At 42.0% G+C, this 8269-nt stretch overlaps 1 long non-coding RNA gene across 1 annotated transcript; it reads right to left on the reverse strand.

Annotated features, from left to right (window-relative positions):
• Window positions 1-836: 836 nt before the first annotated feature.
• Window positions 837-8167, reverse strand: LOC129337874 (uncharacterized). The gene is made up of 3 exons (XR_008597863.1): window positions 7949-8167; window positions 3750-3804; window positions 837-948 (listed from the first exon to the last, which is right to left on the reverse strand). It is a non-coding gene; the product is annotated as an uncharacterized LOC129337874 (long non-coding RNA).
• Between the last annotated feature and the right edge of the window lie 102 nt (window positions 8168-8269).

Consider the following 8269-nt stretch of genomic DNA (forward strand, 5'->3'; position numbering starts at 1 on the left):
CTCTAAAGATCCATCCCCCAAAGTTTCATAAAGATTGGACGCCAGGGGGCAATTTTCAGAAACAGCAGAATCGAATTAGAAAATCAATTTGGAAATCAGAGAATGCCAATTTTTTCTCAGATTCAGTAAAAAAAAATCAATCAGATTTACCCTTTTTTTTTGTGCACATCCCTATTTTTAACCCACATTTTCTAGCATGATGACACATTAGAAGTGTAAGCAGAGTTATACTAGGATACATATGTTCATCCTATTCAACCAAATACAGAAAATGGAAAGACAATAAAAGGCCAAGATTATTCTCTTTCTCCTTCAACTCTTTCAAGTTAGTTATAATTTTCCCATAGGAAACAATGGCCAAATTTGACCAAATTAATTTGGTAAATATTCAGAATTCCTTTTTTAATTTGGAATACCTGGATTTCACCGAAACAGCCAAAATTTGGTATTTTAATCCAGTTTCCGAACCAAACTGCACAATCCTAGTTAAACTTTCTTCCAGTGTATTCTGCAGTTCCCACACAATGCCAGGACTGCATCCCACACTGTTTCTAGGCGTCCTACAGGAGCAAAGGGAGCCTCAGATACAATGTGAGATGCATCTTTAGTGGCAAATAGACAGCAATTCTATGACCCCACCCTTCCCCATCCAATGCTTCCCACGTGCAAGGGAAAATGTGAGTAATATAAGTCATCCAGACTATTTTTTCTTTAGCATCTTATTTATTTTTTTACATTTCCTGCATAACAAAGTACCATTCCCCTCTTATGTTTCTGTTTCTATCAATTATAACCATAATTAATGTTTTTAAAGAACAAACGAGGTTTGACCTGCCTACAAAAATATTTTGTGTATATAAAGTATACCAATATATCTAAATCCAGAGATTGGGGCCATGAGCAGACAAAACCAATCTTTATACAAAAGCTTCAGGTCTGCAGAATAATCTGAAATTTAAAAAAATAATACTACATTATTAGGGCATTCGTGTCCCTCCCCTGCATGATACATAGAACTCGTAGCTTTAAAAAATGAACACCCTCAGTAGCCATTGCTAGACAACTACAACAGTATTGCCAGCTGTGAAGCCTTTGTTTCTGTTCGTAAAAGGGGTGTGGGGGAGAGAACGAGACCCTTTCCTGTGGCCTTTGAGGGAAGACTCACCAGGGTCAGGTCCACCAAAAACCATAGGGCAACTCGATACCATGTGACTTGCATACCTTGCCCAGGCCCAACTGCTTGCTAATATTCAACAGCAGCCACCCCATGAAAGTCAGTGTGTTGTAGTGGTTAGTTTCAGAGTAGGTTCTGAGAGACTCAGGTTTGAATCCCCACTCTACTGTGGAAGCTCACTGGGTGAATTTGGGCCAGTCGTGCATTTTTAGTCTAATCTATATCATAGGGATATTGTGAGGATATAATGGAGAAGATAATTATGTAAGCTGCTTTGGTTTCCCATTGCAGAAAAAGAGATGGGTATATATGAAGTTAATAAATGTAGCTAAAGATGGGGGGACAGATAAAAGGTGGGTGATTGGGAAGGAGAGAAGGAAATAGGGAAAGTTAAGGATATGGGGGATGCCAGGAGAAAAAAGAAACAGTGTGGGGAAGGGAATACAGGGGAAAGCAAGATGTCTCCTGCAAGACCTTGAGGGCACCCCACTGCGTAACTCAGCCCAGCTGCTGGTACCAAGCAACAGGCTGTCGGAGGGAGGGATCACTAAAGACCAGGAAGCAGACAGGCTGGCTGGCGGGTGGAAAGGAGAGAAGGAAAAGAAGAAAGACGATTGAGGGTTTTCAGAAATAGGAAAGATGAAATAGCAGGATGGGGGGATGAGAAACCCATCCCCACAAGTTCTTGCAGGTCCCTCACTTGTAGCAACTATAATACCAAGTATTTTCTACTGTTAATGGTTGCAGTAGCAATTTGCCTTTCTCTGGCTGGAATTCAAATGGCCCACACCAAAGCAACTCCTATAGCTTTCTACATTTGCTCCAGTAAATAGGTACTTTGAGATTGGCTACAGTGTAGTACATTTAAAAAAGCAATCCAAATGGAAACAGGAAAAGTCAAATAAGCTTCTGAACAAAATATCTGATTTTTTCTAAAATGTGGAATTCTTCCTCTCTCCCTAAATGTAGACTTGTGTCTACCTAACCTGCACCATGGGACCCCAGTTTAATTTCAGAGTGGAGACAGTATGCTAATGTCTTCACACTTTTTTAAAAAGAACATTTGACTAGTAAGTATCTAAAGACTTCTAGAACTTAATGAGACATAGTTGCTGACGGAAGAAAGTGTTATGCATGACTGAATGGAAGTTTGGACAGAATTTCTCGAAATATAAATCTCACATACTGAGCAATAGGAACTTTGTAGTGCTACTGGACCACTGCCTCTCTACCTACTTGTGTCTATTGTATCAAGATGTTCGCATGTAGAAGATGGGGTAAGTTTTTATAAGCAACTGTTGAATGGAAACCAATTACTGGAATCCCTCTTAACGCATATTGGCATAGTGGGAAATGCTGCCATCAGTTGTTGCTTTCACAAAAGTATGAGTGTGAGAACCGTATTTCTAAAACAGCAACAGATGAGAATTTCTTAAGTCAGGGTTTAAAATTTTAACCCATCATTTCCCTTTAGGATCATAATATAAAGAAATTGTATTAAAAACTAGAGTATAGTATTTACTGTGTCACTTCTCAAGTTTGGAAAAAATGAGTTAAAGTTAAAAAGATGTTACTATACTTCTGCATCTGACCGTAGTGTAAAGCTGTGTGTTTTCTCAAGATCATTCTAAATCTTTAAAGCCATTTTGCAGGATTCAGTTGTGTAACTATTTTGCTGGTTTGATTAACACAAAAAGCTTTCTAAAGTCTAGTGGTATGTTCAGGGGCGGCGCAAGGGTTTACCACGCTCGCGGCCGGCCGGCTGGCCGGGGCGCCCCTGCATGCGCGTGATGACGTCACGCGTGACGACATCACGTGACGACATCACATGATGTCATCACGGGAGCGCACACGCCGCTGCCGGCCCGATTGCTGCGGCGGGCAGCCTCCAAGCTCTCCCGCTCGGTTGCCTGCACTGCCGCAGATGCCTGCCCGCAGTGGCTGCGCCTGGCCGGGGGCTTGTGCTGGTGGCGGCAGCAGCGCGGGGTGGGAGGGATAGGAGGCTGGTGCTTTGTGGCGCGTGCTCCCGCGCGCCGCACCTCCTCCGGCACTCCCTCCGGCACCCCGCGCCTGTGGCCACCGCCTACCTGGCCTCAATAGGCCCGCCGCCCCTGGGTATGTTCATATTGTTTCCAAATTGTAGTTTGGTTTATTCCTTTCTCAGGCACATTTGCATACTTAAAATCCTCTTCATGAAAGCTTCACCAGTCTCTTGATAACAAGTAAGGATATTTGTTGGGAAAGAGACATGCTGCTTAATCTAATGTATTTCTACCTTGAAGCATAAATCCCATTAAATTTATCCTATCCAAGTAGATGTAAGAAAGTAGCACTGGGTTCTTTGTATGGAAGTTTCTGTAACTGCTGTTTCAATTAAGGAAACTACTTGTCAGATTTCTAGAAATCCAAATGCTAGCATGCTTTACAAGTAAGTAATAAAGTTTGGCTGTGGCTTCTCCATATGCAACTCCAGCGCTCTTCACAAGAATAAGAGTATAGACTCCTTTTTCTTTTTGCCACATATCTATGACCTGGTTTCGCAGATAGGAAGATGTGCCAATATTTATTTACTTACATTTATGTGCCTCCTTTCCACCAAAATAGGGTCCCCAAGATGACAATCAACAGACCTGAAAAAATGTAAAACATTAAAACAGTATTTAAAATGGGTATATATAAATATTTAGCAGTAAAATAAACACAGGCACAACCAGGGAGGAGGGCCATGAAAGTTTTCTTTCCTTTTAAACCACTCATAAAATTAAGGTAGGCCTGCTGGGTCCTTGAATCTTAGAGACCTACCAGCCCAGCACTTTCAGCACATAAAGGAAGGGACTCATTTCCAGTGATCTGTATTGCATTTCACTTGTGGCAATGAAGCATTCTGCACTGGTTAGCTAAACTGCTGTCAACAACACTAAGGGTTTGGCTACATAGGAAACTTAAGCCACCGAGCTGCTTGCAGTCTAGATTCTTTGCGGGAAAGGAAAACTGTCAGTTTTGCTGGTTTTGGGATTAAAATCTTACATGGACCTGAGGAGCTGGAGAATTTTTCTAGGAAGGTAAGCTGAGGACTGGGAAAGTTAGGGAGCTAGAGTACAGAGTCCTGGGGCAAGATGGCTGAAAGCATGCTGCATGGGTATGCAAGGAAAAAAAGGAACCTGAGGCCTCAAGAAGGAATTGGTGGGGAAGGAGCTTTAAAGAAAAGGGCAAAGTGGGGTCTAATGAAAGGGGAGAACCTTTCAAGGAGCCTCACAAGGTTTAAAGCTTGGAAGGCACTGTATGTTATAAGAGGGGGCCTGTCAAAGTGATGGTGTGACTAAACAGTGGGACAAGGGCATTGGACTGAAAAGAAGGCTCCTAAGGAAAGTATGGCTGGGTGAGATATGATGTTGAATAAACGGAGAGCCGAGGAGATAATATGACTTCATGCTGTTCCTAAAGACAGGGGGAGCTGTGCACCAGTAGTAGTAAAGAACAGTTACAGGTAGTTTGAAGGGTCTAGAGAATGGGTAGTATTGAGCCGGTAGGTCTAGATTCTAGGGCCTGACAGATCTCTCTTACTTTTAAGAATGATATAAAAGAAAAGAAGCCATAAATGGCAGACTGTAACCTGGGAAGAGGGGAGGCAATAAAAGCCAAAAATACAGAGAGGAGAGCTTGATTTTGTTTACTCAAATTACTGGAATATGATAAAATAATTCATTAACCACCTCATTCACTGGCTGCCAGCTTCTTGTATGTGAATAGTATTCTGGAGCTGCTGCCTACTAAATTCATAGCCAGATTATTCTAGCGTAGCATTTAGGTGTTTATTATTGTTCTTGGAAGGGAGAGGTTGAGGAAGGAAAAATACAAGAGTTTCAGGCCATACAAGAGAGAAGACTGGAACATTGACTTAGAAGGATTTTTATTTGGGGGTGGATAAGGATGGGGGAAGGTAAGTATGTTAAATTTCCATTATTATATGACTACACAAGTTTAACTGGGATAACATTTTTAAATAATTACAGACTTTGTTTGGTCATGTTTTCTAGTTTGTACTACTCGTTTTTACTTGGAGGTAAATTCTAAAGCAGAAGACTGTCAATTCAGTGGTTGGCTAGAAACTGGTAATTTGGTGCAATCCTAAACAGCGTTACACCCTTCTAAACTCACCTACTTCAGTGGATTTAGAAGGCTGGAACTCTGTTTAGGATAGTACTATTAAAAACCACTGAATAGATTTCTTACACTTGCTCACCCTTGGCACCTCCCTGCTTATATATTAGCCATATTTCCTGGGCTTGATGTTCAATTCAGAAAGGCAAGGGAGTTTATTCTGCTCTGGAACAACTTCCCATCTAGTGCTGAGCCTGGAGGTAACCGTTCTCTTTGTTGCTGTATGTGGACTATTCCTGGAATACAATGTAAACACACTAGAAAGCAACCATTTCCTCTGTTTTCAGCAAAGGATACGTTTTATTTCTTGTTTCCTTCTGAAAGTGTGAGCTCAATATTGCAACAATTGTCACTATTTTCTGCTGTTATGGATCAGACCCCCTCCCCACAAAGGGAAACTACCACAAGGTTATCTTTATCGCTGACTTCCCTCTTCTCATACATGACACCTGTCCTATCCTCTACATTTTGGTCAACTTGTACAGTATAGCCTACCTGCTAAATTATGGAGAATCAAAAAAGTCCATCTACTTTCCCTAGACATCCACCAGAGGGAGACCGCAAACTTTTAAAGGAATAAATACATTTAAAGGAATAAATTGCTGGTGAGATCTATTCACAAGTTCATTGCATGTACACATTCACTTTGTATGTTCTGTATGTGTATAAATGAGTATGCATGTTAATTCATTCAACCATGTGCAATTAGTCTGCTTGATTTTTCAGGGTATTGGCCCCTAGGTACACAATAGAATAAGTGAGTTATGGTTCATGCCAGGGCTTTTTTTCTGGGAAAAGAGATGGTGGAACTCAGTGGGTTTCCCTTGGAGAAAATGGTCACATGGCTGGTGGCCCCGCCCCCTGATCTCCAGACAGAGGGGAGTTTAGATTGCTCTCCGCACTGCTTGGCGGCACAGAGGGCCAACCATATGACCATTTTCAAGAGGTTCTGGAACTCCATTCCCCCATGTTCCAGCTGAAAAAAAGCCCTGGTTCACGCAAATCTTTACACAAATATAACATGAATGTTTGCATCTCCATAGCCACATCTGAAAAGCAGTCTACGGTGCATATCAAAAGACCTGTACTGCAGATTAATTTGTTTTCAGAATCTTTCCCAAGTAGAGCTTGCTACTGCAAGTTCTTTCTGTGTACCTTGAGGTATGATGCACAACTTTCACAGATTTCCCCCCTGAACAGCAGCAACCGCAGGGTTCTGGTTGGATTGTGTGAGCAGGCAGGAAAAACCTGTTCTGTGAGTGGAGCTCTGCTTGCAGTGTTTTGGATTCACCTATTGTGTTTAAAGAGTGTTGGACTAAAGCATTGCCCAACTCTTCTGGAGTTTTGTACAGCTTGTTGTGCTATACTGCATACAATCTTCATTTTGCTTGCTCTATGTAGTGGCTTACTAATCTTCCAAATGTATAATTCTGTGCATAGTTCTAGGCAAATAAGTTGCATTGAAATTAATAGGCGCGTTTCAGAGCAGGCTACAAGGGAGTGCTTTACCCAAGAGCAACCAACAGGGGTGCAATGCAAATCCAAATCTCCCATCTAGAAGAACTAATCATGTTCTCCACAATTGTGTATGTTGCTCATGGTGCTGCTAAAAATCCTTTCTCAAAGCATATAATTAGTAAATATTGAGTCATTAAAAGTGAAAGGTAATTTAAAACTGCTGCCTACTTTTCTACCTCTTAACCAAGGGTGAATGCAGATGACAATTTGCCAAGTTGTAACTTAATCACAGAGAATATATTAGTAACACAGTAATGTCCTAGAAATCAGAAATCCAATGAAACATATGGTGCCTGAGTGCTGGGGGGATTTTTTCCTGTAAAACTCAAGTCAGTGTAGGCTCCAGCTAGTTTCTGCAATAACTTATTTATACCTCACTTTTCACCCCAGTGGAGACCCAACGCGGCTTACCACATTCTCCCTTCCTCAGTTTTATCTTAGCCTCTCCTGCCTCTCCTACTGCTGCAACTAGCAAAAAAATTAAAACAAACTGCAAAAATTAAGCTCCCAGCAAAATAAGCATTTTTAAAGTCCTGGGCAATCATAATCTTTACAAGTAAATATACTGCATATTGGACCACATTCCTAGAGTTGGTAATGAAAATACCTAGTCATTGTACAGCCACATGTACTTCCTAGTCAGCACTGTTTTCTCAAGTTCTACTGCATTTGATTTTTCAACTATTTTCTTCTGCTCTTTGTCTTATTTTCTCTACTGCAACAAGCAATTCATTCCAGAACTCACTGCAGAGGTTGTTTCCAATATAAGTGGTGTTTAAACGGCTCCCCCCTCCATTTTCCATGACTATAATTGTGAGATAAATCCTATATGGGAGTTGGCTCACATAGGTATTTACCTAACGGCACTTATAAGCCTGACAATATTAAGCCATTTGTTTTTGGGTATGGATTGTGCCACTGGAGCCATAAGTAGCATGTGAGTTTGTAAAGAAGCCAACCTTCAGGTAGGGCCTTGCGATTTCCTGGAATTACCACTGATCTCTAGACAACAGAGATCAGTTTCCTTGGAGAAAAGGCTGTTTTGAAGGGTGGACTCTCTGGCCCCACGGCGCTCCCTCCCCAAGCTCCACTCACAGATCTCCAGAAATGTCCCATCCTAGAGTTGGCAACAGTACGAAGTGTTGGAAATTCAGAAAATCATTTAAGAAAACTTTCCTCTTCTGAGAGATAAAGGCCAGCCGCCCGCTTGTTGGAGAACCGGCTCTTCAGCGTCCTTCTGGGCACCCTAGAGATTGTCAAATGAAGTTCTGAGGGGACACGCTTAGTGTGGGCACTCTGTACTCGCTCAGAAGCACTCGCCCCTTTGCACGTTGCAGCGCCTGTGGGGCTGCAGGGAGCTCTTCGCAGGAGGCGGGCCCGGCGAATCCCCTCGCGGCTCGACACCGCCTCCCGAAG

This window comes from Eublepharis macularius, chromosome 11 (assembly GCF_028583425.1).
Source record: "Eublepharis macularius isolate TG4126 chromosome 11, MPM_Emac_v1.0, whole genome shotgun sequence".
Classification (NCBI taxonomy): domain Eukaryota; kingdom Metazoa; phylum Chordata; class Lepidosauria; order Squamata; family Eublepharidae; genus Eublepharis; species Eublepharis macularius.